We start from the raw sequence: 19874 nt of genomic DNA, 5'->3' as shown, positions 1-19874 counted from the left end.
AAGATCAAAGGTAGAGGTCTAAGAAATCATGACTAGCATGGAGAATGTGAACAGGGAACCATTATTCACTGTTTCTCACAACACAAGTTCTGGGGGATAGCCCACCGAGTTAACAGGAAATAGGTCTTAAATTCAGCAAAAGGAGGGATTTTTTTCACAATATGCATAATTAACTTCTGTTGCAGGAATTGAGCATGTCAGGAGTTTATGCAATTTGCAAAAACTTCTAAATCAATTTCTGGTGGTTCCATGAGATTTATTAAATGTGTCCCCAACAGTCCCCAAACCGTTTCTCTCTAAAAGTGCTCAAATGCTCATTACCAGGAGCTGGGAAGTTATGCTGGGGTTGGATCTTCTATCCTGCCTCATATTTAAGTGCCAGCTACTGTCAGTCAGGAAACTGTGTTAAAAGGGCCCATGGTCTGACCAAGCTTGGACCAGGGGTTTCCCAGAACCAAGTCTCATGTTCTCAGCCTGCAAAAGATTCAGGAGAACAACTGATACATGGCAACAAAGGCAAAAATCTAGAGCTCTCTTGAACTATCTTGTCAGTAACACTGCTCGTTTCAGGAAATGGTCAGGGGGGCCCCTTCCCCACAGTACCAGCAACCCTTCCTCCCCCAAACTTGGGGTTGGGTAAATATGAGCCAAGCAGCAGGAGGGAGTGGGTCTGGGCACTGGGCATGTTTGAGACCATGCTGTTCTGTGTCCCATCCATGGCAGAACATGTCAATTCACGTAAGAGGGGCACCACCTCCAGGCAGACAGCTGCACTGAGGTGCTCCACTAGAGGAGCCAAGGGGAAGTCTGCAAAGAGGCTCTTTCATTGAGGGCAGAGTGTGTGCGGCTGTGGCTGGGAGGCAGGCCTGAGTGCAGCCCAGGTCTGGGGAGAAGGGGCATGGCTCAGGCATTGGGGAGGTCTTTCTGGCTGGGCCCACAGACTGGCAGGCAGCTACCCTTGTGACAGGGATTCCCCACAGTCTCGTCCTATCCCCAGCAGTTACTGCACGCAAGAAACAGTGTCTGGTTCAGGGAGGGAGGGTGGACCAGCGCTCAGGAACGTAAGTAGGGGTTGTTATTGCTATTCAGGTGCTGGAGTGCATGATCCTGCCTCTCCTCATTTCCAGAGGGACCGGGAGGGTTTGTGCCTGGGGTATAGCGTAGATTATAGCCTTCCTCTCACCTCCACCCCCACAAATGTAAATCCTCCCTTGTCAATGTCTAATTCAAAGTGGATTTTTCACAGTGAAATGATGACAGGCAGAAAACTGAGGGTAAACCAGCTGAAATCTTTCAGGAGAGGAGGACTTAGAAATGCAACCAGGCCTCTGGGCTCCCTGCCTGGCCCAGAGCCAGGTTTGCCTTGCACCAGAGGGTCCCTTGGAACTGGCAGGGGACAAGGGAGAAAAATAGTCACGTAAGGCACCTACTTCTGGGGCCAAGACAGCTGTGACCACAAGGAGGAAGCCTCCCCCATGTTACCAAATCTGTTCTAGGAAGCAGGATACACAAAGATTTTGCAAAATAGGCAAATCAGGCACAAAAAAAAAAAAAAAAAAAGAAAAAGAAAAAAAAAGCATGCTCTCTCTGCCCTAAACGTTCCATCTCCAGACACGGCCTGAGTTCTGCGACTGCCCAGCAAAAGGGCACCATGAAATACTGTTTGCTGCCTCTTTTACCTGACTCAAGGGGTCTAAATCTGCCTAGTCCAGAGGTCAGGGGATTTGGGGGCGGGGGGGAATTCTGCGCTTGCCACTCTACCAGGGAAGGAAAAAAGTTCCCAACAGGATGGAACATTAAATACCAAGAGCCACAGACCCAGCATGAGGTAAATGTAGTTTGTTTGAGCAGGTAGGTTGCAGTAAACAAATAGCAGGCTTAGAGGCTGGTTCCTAGCTGTCTCCCTCCCTGGCTTGCCCAGCCCTAAGGCTGGACTCAGCAATGGGCAGTTCTTGATACAGAGATGATGCTCACACCTGTGCTCAGAGGGCACTTAGGCACGTGGAGACTGGCCTACTCCTGCCTTTCGCATTTTATGACTACTTGAGAGGCCTGGATCTCCCTGGCTTTGCATTCATGTTCTCTGCATGGATGAGCAAACAAGTAGTGCCTTGTCTCCCCTGGACTTCTCCACCCTTTGCTGGCTGCCTTTCAGATATCTGCCAAAATGCTTTGCAGGCAAATATTTGCTCTGTGGTCTCAGACACTACCTCACTCCTGTTTGTCCAGATTCTTAATTCAGTGCCTTGAATATTGTGTTTATCCCATCCACACCCTAAGGTGTTCAAATGCATATGAAGTTATACGAGCACAGACTTTGTATCTATTACTCTCCCACATGCCTTCCTTCCCTGGCCTTGGCAAAGGCAGAGGAAGAAGAGACAGCTCAGAGGAAGAGGCGTCCAGGCTGCTAAACCCACCTGGAGGTGGGTCTTGCAAGTACATCCTTTTGGGGGAGAATGCAATTAGCGGTGCAGCAGTGAAGTGCCAGAGAGTAAAGAGGATGGGTATACGTGGACCTGCTGTCAGTGGACCTCTGTGTAGTCACAGGTCACTTGAAAGCACACAGTCACTTCTCAGTTTGTTGGGACTGCAGTCTGTTACAAGCAGAGACAAACAGAGGCTTGGAGTTGTTCCTTTTTTACCCACCTGTAGATGTGGGAGCCCCTCTTGTGTGCAGGGTTGTCACTGATGACTGTGTTTAATTACATGTGTGGTTTTATTCCACTGGGCTGTGCCCCCACGAGGAGATGCAAAATAGATAAAATTATTAGTTGCATACCACGAGCACTCCTCCACCCGAACTAGCTTGGATGGCTGCCTGGGTCTCCTCATCTCAGCAAAAAGCTACAGAGAGAAGCGGGGGGTAGATGGATGTGGGGTTGGTCTGTGTTTTGTCAGACTTCATGATTTTATGGCTTGTTTTGTGACCTGCTGTGTGGGTGTGTTCCTTTGTTCCCCCAAAGTCCTACAACTCCTCAGATCCTGTGGTGACAGAACTCTTTCATCTACAAATTTCACCCTGTGGTTCCTTGTGTGCAGCATTTGGAAAGAAAAGCTGAAAAGTATGGCCTTCCCCTTCTTCCAAAACAGGGCCCTGCAGTCATCTGTTAGAGGAGGCAAAGGACGGGAGGGGGGACAGGGCCCAGGAGCACAAGAGCAGCGCCATGTACATGGCTGACGAAGGACAGGGTGTGGGCTCAGGGCCTCTGGCTCTGGTGCCTATTGTGCCAGATTAAGGCAGCCTCTGGTCCCTCCTTCACGGAGCTCTCTCAGGAGCATGCTCAGTTTGGCTGGATACCCCTGAGCTGCCCCTAGGAAGAGCCCTGATGAAGTGCTCAAGGAGTGAAAGAAAAATGTTCTCTGCTCTTTTTTTTTTTTCTGAGCTCAAACCTCACAGCCTCACTCCTCAGAAGTGCAGCCAGATCCTTCTTGCTATACAGCAGAGGGGCAAAGACCCTGAAATGATCCCCTTCCTGGCCTGAGAGCAACAATAGCACTGCTGCACCTTGGGAAGCTTAGGTAGGGCTAACACCAGTGCCAATGCTGACCCCAGGCACTGGAGGGGCCAAGCAGCAGCTCTGCAGAAGACCCTATGCAATTTTCATTTGGCACATGCCAGGGAAAGCAGCACACAGAAAGGGAAGGCTCCAGCTACCACAACACTTGCTAGTCAGATGGAGAAGCTCTGCTGCAGGATGCCCACTGTGGGGAGACGGTGTGGCTGCTGAGGAGGCTGTATGAAGCAGTAAATATGATGCACCAGCCCAGTGGCAGGGCTCTGCTCTCAGCTACCTTGAAGCACTAGTCCCACTACAACAACCACAGATCTGTTTGAGACGGTGAGAAGACTCACCTTCTTGGAGTTTCTGGCAAAGTCAGTGGGTATAATGAAAGATCAAGGTATTTGGTTTTAATAAAGCAGAACCAGCACACTGTTTGACATGTAGAGAACACTTCACTTCAAGCAATTTCTCTTTCTAGCCCAGCACATTCACTTCACATAAAAGCAAAGCAGGAAACTAGAAAGCCTCTTACGGTTTTGGCAATCAAAAGGAAAGTGGCTAATTTCGAAAGTAGAAGGAAGGGATAGGGACTGAGGGCAGGAGGCAGCTATGTATTGATCCCAGCTGTATTGTACAAGGCGGACGCTTGGCTGGGCCATGCTTGGTAAATTTGTCGTTTCCAGAAAATGACAATGAGTCACATTTGCCCAGTGCCTCCTTTAAAGAAATTGAAAGGATTAACCGGTAAGCTGTTAGGAAAGGCTTGCCATGAATCACTCTGAGAGAGCCCTAGCTACAGGCACCGGAAAGCTCACACGGTTGTTCCCAAACAGCAGCTCATGAGCAAGAGTGTGCCAGAATAAGTGGTCAGTGGGACTCAAATCACCTTTAGAAAGGCACATGGTGATCCAAGAGGGATTTTGAGAGCTGAGGATGATTCAGTGATTTAATGAGATGGCCAGTCACTTGCACAGCTAGGTTTTGGCTCAGGTCTTATCCACAGTGCATGCTCTCAGGCTGTCTGGGAGAAGATCTCAGAACAGTCAGTAAGAAAGTATTTTGTCTATCAGCCATTAAAAATAGCTGTGCTGTGAAAAAGGGAGGTTATAGGTGAAGAGGGATAGTTCTTAACCTTCGGAGGTCACACCAGCTGGCCAGCACCTGGAGTTAAAACTCCAGCTCTCCCCAAAAGACTACATTGAAGAGAGAAAGAAATGAAAAAACACCCCTTGTCAACTCATATTTAGTCTCCAGGTATAAGCACTGGAGAGTCTTACCCTATGTATGGCAACACAGCAGAGATGATCTGGCATCTTTGTTGTGCATTTCTTATTCACCTTGAAGCTCCCAAATTTTGATGTTTTATTCAAAAGTATTTATATTACTCTCAGCTTTGCATAATTTTCTCTCTGGGATTTTCCTTTATTTTTTTCTCCCCAATTAAAGCATGCTAGACAAGATGGTGAAGAGAGTTTAAATCTAAGAAGTTCTTAGAGCTGAGAATCACAACTGCAAAGCCCACCCTGATTTTACAGCCACATTTTCTACTATGGTTGTTCCCCAGTCTTAACCAGCACAGAAGAGTAAGGCAGCGCTCACAGCACAAGTGTGTTAAGCAGTTCCTCCCCTCTATGCAGTCACTCTTCTAGTTCAGTGAACTGAAATTTTCATTTTTAAATCTACAGATAAAAGTGTGGAGGGGAGCATCCAGTCCATATGCATTTCCTCTGTCCTTCTCTATTTAGGACTGTGGATTCAGAGAGTTGTAGTGCAGAGAAACACCCAAACACACCTGGGTGAGGAAGACAAGAACTAAAGGAGGAGAGGGAGGGGAGCCCTGGAGCTGGGGAGGCTGGCAGATGCAGCTGGAGGGAGCAGATGGAGATGCAGCATTAGGGCTAGAGAAAAGTGGTAAGTGGGAGGCACCAAAGGAGAGATGTGGCATAAAAAAAAGATGGAAAAGGGGCGGAGAGGAAAGGCAAGGAGTTTCTCTTTATAACTGTGTATAAGCATTAGGACGTGCAGAGCATCAGGCAGACTTCTGTCTAGCTGTTTACTGATGAGTACAGTAATGCAGGGACATTGCTATTGCACTACAGAGCACAGCCTAAGCAGAGCAAGAAACCTGCTTCTGGGATAAGATTTGCTCATGGCCTTTCGCTGAGCTATGTCTGCTAAGCAGACACAATAGTTGCAGCTAATAACCCATTTCATCTTCCTTTCAGTTGGGCCCTTTAATTGGCACAGCTCAAGAATATGGAAGACCAAGTCTTTTGTTGTCCTGCCTGCTAGTAATTAGGAACAGCAAGCCCTGTGGAAACTTACCAGCAGGGAGACTGCTCTGCTAGATCTCACAGGAAAAAACTTGCTTGATAAAAAAAGAACAAATGATACACTGAGCAAAGGATGGAGGCTTAATCCAGGGCCTATTTAGCTCAGATACTTCAGTGTTCAGAGCTGTTATGCTGACTGCTGTGTGACTCTGTGGCTATAGGAACTACCAGATCTGTTTAGAGCAGGAGTCCATTTAGCACAACAGTCTAGCTCTGAGAGTGGCTGACTTGAGGTACATCAGCAGATCAGTAGAAGATGCAATGAGTCAGGCAGAGCTGGTATATTCTGGCTCCTCTGATTGTCTCCTCCTGCCCTCCTGGTCAAGGTTACTTTATTCCTGAAGAATGAGATGCCTTCCAAAACCTGAGCATTACAAGAATATATGCTTTAGTCATAGAAGTCAAATAATGGGACTTCAGATGTATCCAAAGAACTGTAATTGGCCTTTGTAACTTGAACAACTAGAAATCAAGCCTTTGGGCCTGTCTGACTTGCAGATAGCAGACGGATGTTAGGAAACGGCCTCCATCCAATCAACTCTCTGAACTGAGGCACTGATCAGTTAGCTGCCATCAATTCCCACTTCCCCTGTGGTAGGGTCTGTCTTGGACTGATGCTTGAAAACTGCAGCACAAAAGGTGAAAGCATGAATTCCAGATTCGGCAGCGTGGCTCAGATGATGAGAGATCCATTCACACATGCTGAAATCTTACTATGTACACTTCCTGATCTGATTTACAGTCAGAGAGGGGAAACCCAACACAACTTCTGTCCCATATCTTGCACATTGCCACGTCACAGCAAAAGGAAGGGAAAACTTTTAGAAACAATTTTAATGCCAACGAGTCCTTTATCTCATCCAGATGCAGGTGAAACAGAAAGTAACCAGCCCACGTCAAGACAAAAGAGAAAAGTCCAGAGATTTTGTGTCTCACCTGCTATTTGACTTCAGGCAACTGATGCAATTGCCAGAACTACCAGAAGGCACTACGTCAGAATCTGAATCACCCACACTGAAGAAATAACAGGCTGCAAAAGCACCATAGGGCTCTTATCTTATTTAGTCTAGGAGATAGGCAGTGCCTAGCAATAAATCTGATGCTGTGATGAATTATAACCTCAGGACACTCTATATTTGGAAGCCTTGCAAGGGACAATTCATGTCTGTCCCACTCTTGAAGGGCCTGTAGCAACAGACAGGGAAGAGAAAGGGACCATCTCAGAAGCCAGAAAGATGAACACTAAGCTGCAGGTTACCATTCAACTAATTCAAAGCATCCAGCTCTTACTCTACAGCCTTCAGACAATAGAGCACAATCAGTCTAAACTATCTCTTCACTGAGCATTTCTGATTCTCAGTGCACCACTGTGAGATACCCAAGGCCAGAAGAACTGAAAGCTCCAATAAACTGAACAGGTAGATCTGTTCCTATACCATATATAAAAACATTGGCTTGTCTATGTAACCAGGCTCTGTAGCTCAAAATTGACATCCAAAATTAGAAACAATGCCCTCAAGCATCTATCGAAGTATTAAAAGACTCTTATCTTGTAGTTGTTCTGCCTCCCCTCTGTATTTAATTTGGAAAGCAATAGTATTAGTGCAAGAGTAGGACAAAATCCCTGTGAAAGAAATCTGTTTATTTTATTCAGGAGCAGTCTGGCTAGCATGTGTGAAATACAGCCTGCAGCTATGGACAACAGAGATTGGAAAGCACTAAATAACTCATGTACTGAAGGATACATAGTTCCCATTTCAAAGTCACAGTAACCCCACACCAAACAGGTTATGTGATCATAAACTTTAAGCGCATATGTGCAAAAGCCTGAATTACGGTGCACTCACAGCTTTTTTTTCCCCTTCTGTTCTGCATGTTTGATTCTGTCATACTATTATTCACATTTTACATCAGGAGAAATCAGTTAGTCTGCCACTTTTTCAGTGTCAATGAATATGTTCACCTCTCAAAGAACTAGCCAGGACCCAGTTTTATTAGGGCGTATGAGCAAGCATAATAAACTTGACAGGTATCATAGAATTTCCCAGCTTTTGCTTGAACTTGGCATCCTCCCCAGCATTCTCCCCAGGGCTGGCATTCAGTTATTCCCCTAGCAGTAAATCAGTAAGGAAAGATGTTGCGGGAAGGCAGGACTCCCTTATTAAAGATGTAGTTTGTAAGTGGAACTTCTGAAGTGTTTTTAGCATGTGGCAATGTTTACTGAGTAGCTCTTCTTTGGGAATATTTTGAAATGTAGTTGTGGGCAGAAGAATGATCAGGGAAGAGGAAAAAATAAAGAGTTGCCTTATTCAACAGATTTCTTCCAGATGTGATTTCAGAATAGTTTAAATGGCAAAATGAGTTTTTACTGAAACTACTACGGCTGAAATAAAAAAAGGCAAGACACAGGCAACTGGAATTCACTCCAACAGTGCCATCAACTCCAGTCAGATTTTCTTACTAATGGACTGAAGTCTGATGGCACAAGATCTTGGCTTTCTCTTCTCCTCCTTTGCTTGTTTTAAAAGTATACTATTTGAGTTGTGTCATATATATATATATATATGTACATAAAGAGTAGCATTTTTTTAAAAAAGGAAATTCTTCCTTCTTTGCACTTCAAAATGCTATACAATTAAAAGAAGCAACATATTAAGCACAGTTAGAAGATGTTAAAGAAAGAGCCTAGAACAACAAATTCTACTCAGATTCTCCAACAAAGTAACAAAGTTATATCTTAAACTGACTTTTTAAATTTCTTCTGAAAATAAAGAAGGAAAAAATAACCAAAAATATGAATATAAAGCAATTTTAATTGTCCTCTAGATATTCATATCAAAGAAAAAATACTCATGACCAAGAACTGTACATACAATATCTTCCTTATAAACTCTTTAGTTTAAAACACATGTACAAAATTGCACACTGCAGTTTGCAAAAAATCATAAATACTTTTTTGCATGTAAACAATTCCAGCACAAGGATAAATGTTATACATTCCAAAATGTCTAATCTCTGTTCAGAAACAGAAAAAAAACCCCAACCAAACAAACAAGAAACCCACTGTAATCTCCATAAAGGTCCTACTGTTACAAATCAATCGTTAACAGATTTTAAGTGATGTACTACACCCAGGAATACATAAATGAGCACAAGGCAAGCCGCCTTTTTGTCATAAGTACTTAAGACAAAGACTGAAGAATACAATTCTGCTGCCATTTAAATGCATGGTATCAATTCCACAGTTTATAGCAGCAACAGGATTGAGTTAATTTTTCCAAGACTGCCAACTGCGATATGCCTTGCTTCTAATTCTTAAACAAGTTGGCTACCACGGAACAGTAGAAATTAGAATACTCTTGTAAACAAAACTATCACCATTGTCAATTCAGGAAATTACAGTATCCTCCTATACACACCACAAAATTAAGAAACTGATTTACATTTAATCAAGTGCAAGTTACAAATCAATATTGTCCACTTTGTCTCAGTAATAACTATTTTGATTATAATATTACACAGTCTGTAAAAGTAATCTAAAAAATTACAATTGACATAATCCTCACTTGTGTATTATTAAGCCCTGTAGCTTCTGTTTATGTAAAAAAAACCACATTGGAAAAAAAAGCTGATAGGAGTGTCCTTGATAAACCTTTCCTGGCCAAATCCAGCAAATTAGTAGCTACTGAATTTTGTTTTGTTATTATTAACTCTGTTTGTGTGCAAGACATTTGCCAGCACACGTTTGAAGATTTCAAAAAAAAGAAAAAAATCAGGCTTCAAAAAAGGCAGAAGTATTTCTGAACCTATACATAGTTTGCTTGTAATTTATTCAAATACCTAATTAAAAAAAAAAGTTCCTGAAAAAGAGATTTTTGGAAAGGCTTATCAGAAGCTTTCTTTAAGCCAGCTTATTTAATAAGGCAGAATAAGAAGGTACATGTAAACCCATCTTAAAAGAACTCAGAAGAGCATGTAGGCAGACAACCACCCACCAACTGGGTGCATATGCGTTGCTGCAAGAACAAAGCCAAATCTGAACTGCTCTGTCTCCATCTTTTGTTTTTTAAAAAAACTATCCTGAACAAGTTTCAATGTTGTGCCCCAAGGCCCAGGAAGAACTAGTTTGGATTTGAGAGTTGTAGTAAGTGACAGTTTATTCACACTTCTGCTTTTGAACAAAAATGGAGCTGGCGGGAATGATATTGACTACCTAGTATGGAGGGCCTGCTTCTCCTTTTCAAGAGATTCCTTTGGTCTGTTTATTAGCAAGCTGGATGACTGTAATCCCTACTGAGGTCCACAGGACTCAAGTGATTCCTGCAGCAATCCAAGCACACAGTATTGCTAAGCATTAAATATTTTCTACATCCTAGCAATTCAGCAAGAACGAGGCAAAAGAAACAGCTGAGCACCTTCAAAGCTGGGTCTTATTTCCCAAGAGTTCTTCCATTTCTCACTGATGGAAGTAAATTCCTCTGTTCAATTAGTGCAGCCTGGTGATCCAGAAGACATCTTGCTCAAAAAATGATGAAGTGTAAGTTTACCAGCCTGCACCTATCCAGAGTTGCTTCTTTCTCATAGGGCTCCATTTGAGTGATACAGCACTAACCATCAGGAATATCACAGAGCCAGAACGTAGATGTGTTCCCCTGCACCTTGAAAGATTTTCAGGCTAGGCAGAAACAGCAGGAAGAAAAAGCCTTATATTAGCTCATCTGAAAGGACAAACACTGGAAGAACACCCCACAACTCCACAGACTGAGAAGCAAGGAATTCGACGAGCTACTTCATCTACTAGATTTATCTAGAAGCAGAGACACAGCTGTCTTTGATCCATGGAAACTTGCATGGGAAGGTAACTAGACTAAGACTTACAGTCATTCAGAAAGCACAAGCTAGAGGGAATCTAATGAATTAACTTGTGTTTTAAGGCCCAGGATGCTCATAGCCTTTTATAGCAGAGCAGCCTTGTGCTACTGCTTTCCCTTAAGGTCTCTCCTCTTCTCTCTTTTCACCTTAAAAAGCCAGTAGACACAGTCCTAATTAAGAATAGTGGATGTGGTAAAAATCAGTGGCCAAATTTTGATGTCTGAGAGCCCTATGCAGACCTGCTCACCATTTGCTATTTGAAAGCCAGTAATTTCACAATACCATATTGCAACACATACTCCCTTCTCTCTGCCCCCCATGAAGTAGCTAAGTGCAACAAAAACAAAAGTACATGTGTAAATAAAGCTCTTAATAAGCAGAAGCATGTTTACATTGATGGTTCATATGCCAGAGCCACCCTAAATGTCTCTACAATCAATAGAACCTTGCAACAAAGCAAAACATTTCTCCAAGATTTGCTTGTGTTGGGTCTTCTCTTCTGTGGGGTTTTTTGGAAGGGGGAGGAGAAAAAAATTAATGAAGCCTGAGTATCTTATCTGTTACATACAGAGGAATGCTCAAGGGACTAAAAAAAACTTGTTTTGCTGCATGTTGAGCAACACCACATGGAAAAGCCTTGAAATTAGAGCAAACGCCTGAAGACAGGGCGTAGTTGCCTTTTGGAACTGGTCCTTCATGAGGTTAATTTTATTAGAGAGCAGAACTTTGCATCACCAGTCAGCATTCAGACTTGGACTTCATTTGATGACATTTCAGTGCGTTGGTTACCATGGCTTTAAGTAAATAAGGAAAGTGTGAAATTACCAGTCATGAGGCAAAACAAGGAGGGTCACAGTTTCCAAAGAAGACAACTTTAGAAGACACTTAAGCAATAATAACAAAATAAAGTAAGAGAGAAAGCATTAAGAGCAATCCTAATTCTCCTCCACTTGCATAAACATACAGTAAATATTACTATTAAATACTGTATCGGAGGTAACTGTTTTATTCCTTCCTTGGACTCCTTGTTTTTTTCTTAAGGGTGCTGATTTCTGGAAGTATAATCTCCAACTATTACCGTGGAGAAAGGAATAAAAAAGTAGGCTTTATTGCACACTGTTGGCTTGCTGGGTTACGTGGTATCATACTGCATACCAGAGATATATCAGCTTGTGCTGTGATTTGAGTTACTATGTGCCCAGAAGGACTCTAAAGCATCACAAGGATTTACAATACCAATTTTAGCAGCTAGCACAAAATGAACTAAATTAGTGGTGGTCTGACACTTAGGCAGCATTTTGGAAGGCACTGAACTGCTGAAGGTGTCATCTTGCAGACTGAAAATATAGGTGCCCTAGCTGCTTATGGTGATTATGTGACATGTTCAAACAAGATTGTCTAGCTCTCCAGTAACTAGTATTTTCCCACTATTTCTGTACAGGTCACCCTTCCATGAAAGACATTAAAAGGCAGAATGGTAAATGGAAAAATTCAAGAGTTTAACTTCTGACTCTGTGAAGATGAGCAAGTTTTAAATCTGGATCACTTGAAGTTACTAGGGGAAAGAAAAAAAAAGAAAGAGGGTATCCCAAATAAGAGCTTCTGAACAGTCCATTTAGTCTATTCTGTGCCACCAGATGTTGCTTGTGTCCTACATAACACAAAAAACTGCAGGTTTATGAAACAAAGAGGGGAAAGTATTCTCAAGCTCCACATTATCCTTCATAAGATTCAATGGGATCCACAGGACTTTGCAGGGCTTTTTAAATGGTTCACTCTTAACATCTATTTTTCCATGGCAGGCAGGAACACCCTGAGGGTTGCAGAAAAATTTCTGAAGAGGACAGAAGGATGGTATCAATAAATTCTGCAGAGTTCTGGCTATTGGTTACGAATTTTGGAATGACTAGCCCATAGTCAATGAACAGGGATGCAATGAGGAGCCTGACTTTTAACACCTTCAGCTTTCTTCATCTATGACAGAAACAATAACACAATTTCACTGATGGTAAGAGGCCTGTAACTGAACAGTTGCAAGAGATACTCCAAGATACTCAACAGAAAGGCTCTCAACTTTATTTAAATATATATCTAAATGGAAGAGGAGAATAGGATGTAATCTTGAAAAGAAAAGTAACCAAAATTGCTAAAAGCAAAACAAAACAAAACAAAAACCCTGCAATTAAAGTTTTTTCTGGAACGGAATAGAGAGTTTGTTACTGATCTTTAGTGATACAACAAGGCACTCTGGACCTGATTTAGACTGCTCACAATTCCACCTTGAACTAGTTCTTAACCAGTAAATAACAGTGGAAGTAAGTTTTTCTGTATTTTGCTAAATATCAGAGTGGCTAGCAGTGTATTACTGCACAGTGAACTGGTCACATCCATTACCTCTACGTGTCAGCAGGGCTGTGTTAGCAGGGCTTCATAGTCAACCATCATTTCAAAGCATACCTACAGCAACTGTAATTTCTTCAGATAAGCTATTTAGTTAGCACGGATATTTCTTAAAATATTTGGTGTGTGCAGACAATGAGCATTAGCAGTACAAAGTCCAGAACACAACATTCTCAATTCACAAATAGTCATGCTATGAATACAGACCTGATAACACACAAAAAGTAAACAGCAGGTAGATAATTAATTATGGCTACTCCCTTGTAACCATTATTTACCATACCCTTCCCTTCATGTTGCAGCAAATTATCAGATATGAACTGCAGTACTAATGACAGTATTAGGGCTAAATGTGATTTTAAAATAAGTGATCTCTTTGCGTTGATTTAATATTGCAGCATTTGACAATATCTCCAATTTCACTGAAAATCTAAAAATCACTTTGCAACTACACAAGGAGTTGCAGCTTAGTTTTTCTCAGAGATCCCAGTCACAACAAAGAATATGAATGTGAAACATCATCATATTACCATGGCACCTAAGAAAAATACAGTTTACCTATTTCAGCATGATCTTCTCTATGCATGCTACTGTCTATGCACAACACTTTGATGTGTGTTTGCAGGTATTTTTGTGCTCCTAGAGAATTTGTTCATAAAGGTTTGATTTGCTGGCTTTTCTGGTATCAATGACTGGCACCAAGTTGAAAAGATACCACTTAAATCAGAACTCTAGCCTAAGAACTCACGTCAGTTAGAGGCACAAGACAAAGATTCAGTACTTTTACATTAGTAATGTACTTTTGACAGACCCCTCAGCGAAAAGTCTTGTTTTCAAAATACAACCTTTGCGTGAAGACATAGATGCTGGGCTGACTTCCTTCCTCTCCCCTGTTACTGTTCCACTAGCAGCACTTTACTAAGACAGCTAGAACATGTCCTGGTTATTCTGTTGCAGTGGACTGTCTCAGCATCCTCATGGTGATCCAAATTGTGACCATGTCAATTAAAAATATGCAAGTAAATCTTCTGACATGCAATAGCTTAGGAAACGTACTTCCACTCTAAGCAGCGAGGACCAACGGCTGTAGTAAGTAAGTAAACAGGATGGTGTCTCAGAAATTGCCCTAGTTATAAGTTTTAGGTGTAGATGTTTTTAGACTGTTTTAGCAGCATGACAGCAGGTTCTCCACTGTACACACACTGTTGTAGCATTTTTCAGAAACCTACACTCTGAGTTTGTCACACATGACCACTCTGTGCAGAAGTTGCTTTTGTCCTGTCCCTGAGTTACTACCAGGCATTAAGAAGAGAGAAGTTCTGGAGCATAAACAGCTACAAGCCATTTCACAAGGAGGCTAAAAAGAGAGAGACCTTTGAAACAACAGGACAGAAATATCCGAGAGTTAACAAGACCTCTTCTCTACCATACTGTACCATAACAACTGACGTCAGCTGTTCAATTTTAATTGAAGTTTAATTCAAGTCTAATTTATCAATCACTCATTTGAGTAAAGTTTAACCATGTGCAGTAAGATAATCTAGTTTACAGGAAACTCACGTTTCTGTAGTTTGTCACAGTGTCTGTAGTCTTATCCTAAACCAGGTACAGTAAATTCTGAAGTGACATCACAGCAAGTGACTGTAGCGTTATAAAGATCAGTCAATATTTCTAGGACTATTATGCACAGTGAAATCTTTCTGCTCAAGGCTTTTTGCTTATATGTTTTCCTAAATGTTAAACAAGGTGGTTCCCTGACAGATTATACTGTCCACCTGTGTTTGTACACACACTGTCACTGCACACAGTAACAATCGGATGAAGTGTCACATACCCAGAGATCATCAAACCAGCCTAGGAATTCTTCAACATTCATTACTGGTTACAGTAAGGCTCCAAATAACATGCTTGGAAATTAGTAGAGGTTTTGTACGAGTCAGGTATGTACACAGATACACCACATTCCAAGTTTTCTGCTTACTAAACACAGAAACTTAGAGAATCAAGCAGGGATAGAGCAAAACTTAAGCAGCAGTTACAGCTTCACATAAGAACAAACAAAAAGATAACACACTGCTTTTTCAACTTACACTGCCAAAGACCACATAAAATGCAGCGAAGAATGACTTACACAAAAAGCAGATTTTTTTTTTCCTCACATACTAATTTCAGGTATAGAGAAAGTTTATCTAAGAAGCTACTGGATCAGACAGATTCAAATAGCTACAACTCAAGTTACAGCAGCAGTTACTATTTTCAGCACAATGGGTAATTCAGACACAGTATGCACCTGTACTTCAAACACCACTCAACAATGCTATACAATAATCCAGAAAATATCATCTAGTTATAGAATTGATTAGAAATTAAGTGCTGAATAAAATCTCCTCTTCAACAGCTGCATCCTGCAGAATGCCTCAGGGCTTAACCTCAGAATTGCTCCTTTATCAAAAGTGAGATGGGAAGATTCAATGAAATATTTAAAAGAAAGAAAAGGACACTTTGAGACTCGTCCTCCACTAATGACATAAATGCAAACCAAGATGACAGGGAATTGTTGTAGGGCCATTCTTTGATCTTCAATAATGTGTAATACTCAATAGTGATTTATCACATGAAGTGAAGAGTCTAAATCCTTTCAGGTATTTACCTCTTGCAAGAGTATCAGCAGCTTGTAGTAAAACTGTCAACATCACCTGCATGGACCCTTTTCCGTAATCAGGATTTACTGCTTCCAAAGACCTACACTTCTCAGAGTATGCACAGTACTTGCGTTTTGAGATCTGCTACCCAGAGTTATAGCAAAAGTTATTGTAAAAACCACTCGCTAACGACATGGACCTTAAGGACCTGAGAGATTTCATTATCCACTCCACGGTGGCAAGCAAATTAATCAGCTTTTCTAGCAATGACATTGTTTGAATTAGTAGTAGCAGAATATGTTTCCTAAATTCACAGAAAGCAAGAGCAACAGTTGATGGTAGCTCCTCCCTCCTTCTGCCCAAGAAAGGAGTGAACAAGGCTTCTCTAACGACAAATATTCCTCTTACTGCACTAAGCCAAAAAAGTTTTGATACCAATATGAAGAGATGAGAGTCATTTATGAATCAAACTATTTTGCTGTAGCACCTAGATAGGAAGATATGCCCCTGCTAGATCAAGACATCAGTTCAACTGCATTCAAAATTTGCTGGTGAACAGCAAGCAAGATGTGCACAGCAGTACACATGCAAACATCCACACAACCAAAACAGATATCAGAACAGATAATCTCCAGAGCAAAGATTACACCTAAGGCAAAGAAACAAAGAGGAATGTTGATTTGTCATGGTTGTATGTCTGGAATGCAAAACCAAATCAGAAGGGCATACGAGTAGCCTGAAAATTAAGTCCCACAGCAAGACTCATTGTGGGGACTAGCCAACAGTGTGCACAAGTTTAACAAAATATGACTAGTTTTGAAGGATGGAGAAAAACACTAAGAAGCATTGAGGTTTCTGTAAAGTAAACTGATTCCCTCCACCCATCCCATTCCCACCAGAAAAACTTAAGATACCCAAATGCCTGCAGTTACTGCAAATGAGCTATATTGATCCAAATAATATAAACAGACTGGAAAGCTTTTACCCAGTATTATTCCTTTAGCATCTCACAGAGACCAAAATTCCAGAAAAGAAATACAAGACAAAAAGTCTAACAGAATAGAGAAGAAAAAACACTGTAATGAATGGAGAAGAAAAAGAGAAGACAGACTAAAGAAGTCATATTTAAAGATTTTTGAAGACTATGGGGTGACAGTCAGGGTACTGATATATCCTAGAAGACAATAAAGGAGGAATCAAAAAACTGAAGTAATCAGCTGTGGCAGGTAAGCACTGCTGAGTTCTGCTATTTTGGTTTAAACTGTTATTTGCTTAAGCAGTTAATTCACACCTCTGCTGTGGCGGCAAAAACCTCTAGCAGAATCAATAGAGGGGAAATAAAAAAAAAAGGTATTCCCAGATCTTTGTCACATCTGTGTTAAATCCTGTGTCTTAGCTTAAATACCACATAAAATGATGCGTTTATGAAGATATCTGTCACTCTGTGGTAAATGCTGAGGCAAAGTCACACATTTCTTTCTGCCTGCTCTGCCACAGGATAGTAAGCTCTCACAGAGAGCTGGTGCAGACAGCTGCACCAGTAACCCCTTGACAGTCACTCCAACAGTTCAAAAGAGATACACAGCCAGCACTTCTACCATGTCCACTAGAGCATAAAACAGGCTACTCATAAAATAAAATAAAAAATGAAGTTTTGAGAGCTTTGAGAAGAGGCTAGATTCAGAACTGCTCCTGCAGAAAGTTCAAATGCTGGGGAGGTAACGTGTTGTGTTTTCTAGCTTTAATATTAGCATGCTGATAGGCCTCAGTAACCCTCCTTTTATAACCCTGCCCTCATTTGGGAAGAAGGATTGCAATGATTTCCTGTGTCTTACAGAATACACATCTTTCTGTGATACTGCTAACCTATTCTGACCAGAAGTGATACCAAGGAATGAAGAACACATGCATACTGAGTACAGCACAGCCAAAAGCATTTATAACATTGTCTTGTGTCCTACCATGAGGTCTTTACCTAGCCCTGCACTCATCAGCAAAAACACGAATTGAAAGAGCACAAGGTCCATCCATGTGTTTTTTATGTATTTTTCCAGGATTGAAAAAATAAAATCACTAAACATAGAGTAAAGCTAAGAATCTCACAACAGTGTATTTACCATGTGTTATTACCTCCCTCACTAGGCAAAGCAAGCTAAGTGAGGGAAAAAAGTCTTAATCAGTTTCTCTAGTCTTGCAGCATCTTTGCAGATAGGAGATACCAGCTACATAGTAATGAGTATTTCATTTTTAGCCACTTATTACGTAGCAGGCATTGCTACAGACTGCATTCTATTTAGTTCAGAATGCCTTTAGCAAGAAGGCTTTAAACCTTGTGTTAAGATCAAATCATTTCAAAGCTGTTCATTAGTATTTCTAATGTAATTCTAAAAAAACAGCAGAAGGTACTGTTAGAACCAATCACTTAAGCCAGTGAAATAGGCTCTGGTTAGGCGATTAAACAGTTATAAAATGATTAATATGGCTTCTACTTAATTTGCATATGCATTAAGAAATATCCCCAGAGCATCTTAATCTCAACACCACAATTACTATGCTTTGTTATATCATTTCACATATGCCACAAATAACTATGCACTAGAAGAAAAAGCTCACACGCTTTGCTGCAGCTAAACTTTTTGAACAGACAGCATTCATGTACCACCAATGAAAGCACAAAACTGTGCACCTATCACAGTTCCCCGCCTGGATTTTCAAAGCATCTACCCTCGCCTTCAGGAGAGGTAACACAGATGTTTAACAGCTGCTGAATGGGTTTAACAGATCTGAGGAACGGCTTCTACACATCCACATTCTCACCCTTCAGTTCCCTGCCCCAAACCCCACTTTTTAACGTGCATATACCTCCTTGTGTAAGTTTTGCCTCTGAGTTCAAGGACAGGGTTTTTTTTCACATTTTCGCAGATTAAGGCGGGCCCTGTTCTGTAACTGGATCTGCTCACAAGAAACTGTACGTTCTTTGGAGTGGCAAAACCAGGACTGGCGCCTTGGCACCAACAGGGTTCTTGCAGAATGGATTGCTCCAACTGTACCAAACCAAAGGACTCAATAGCATTTCATTAGCAGGTATGTTCAAAATATACAGGTGCAATAAAAGCAAGGTGGACCACAGTGCTGAGCAATTGATCTAAAGCTTTCAAAAACTGAGAGAGGATTATGTCTGATCAGAGAAAATGGTTCATTTTCTATTCTCTCCTACCAGTAAAATCTCAGCAAAGAAATAAAGCATATCAATTTTTTCCCAACCAGAAATTCATTTCACATTATAGCATTGACTCTTTCTGTCCCTAGACTATTACAGAAAGCTGCTTTAGAATAAAGTAGAATAAGAAGAAATGCACACAGATTTCTACTGAAAAAAATAAATCTACTTCTCTATAACATTTCTGTAATTTATTCAAACAGAATACAATGGAATTACCATTATTATACCCCCTTATCTGAGCCCTTTTCTGTATAGCACTGAGTTGTTACTATACTATAGAAAGAGCAAGCACAACTGAAATGTACACAGTGAAAGAAAGAGTAAGTAAAGCTCTTCTGCCAAAGTAACCATTTCCACTACATGTTTTCTATAAAAATAAGGTCTAGGCAACATCAAAAAGTGTTCAAGTTTCAATAAATAATCATCAATGCCCCAAGTTTGCACTGGCACAAGAAATATGGAGCTTACAGTCTAGAAAAGTATTTTCTTATGACTGAGTCTGAAATGCATTTCATCCTACTCAAAATTTACAACAAAATCATTCTCCTCCAGGGTATGACTTTAAAATTGAAACCATTTAAGTGCTTTACTTGCAAGAGCACTCACATATTTGTCTTAACTCTAAATGGCAAATTAAAGCTCTAGAGAAAGACGTATTTAAAAAAAATCTTTATCAATACCAAGAAAATATACATTGCCATGTTATTTTTAAATATATATACATTTATGTACACACATGTATTGTCAAAAGGGTATGATTCTGGCTTTTATGTTTGCTTCTTTTTATTATTTTTTTAAACTCTGAAAGGGTTATCCACAGCTATACACTTCAGAAAAGTGTATCAGGTAAGAAATTTTTTTTTTCTTCGTCGTCCCAGGAAAATAAAGTTCAATCTTT

The sequence above is a fragment of the Dromaius novaehollandiae genome, chromosome Z (assembly GCF_036370855.1).
Source record: "Dromaius novaehollandiae isolate bDroNov1 chromosome Z, bDroNov1.hap1, whole genome shotgun sequence".
NCBI classification, from domain to species: domain Eukaryota; kingdom Metazoa; phylum Chordata; class Aves; order Casuariiformes; family Dromaiidae; genus Dromaius; species Dromaius novaehollandiae.
This window is presented reverse-complemented; position numbering follows the sequence as displayed.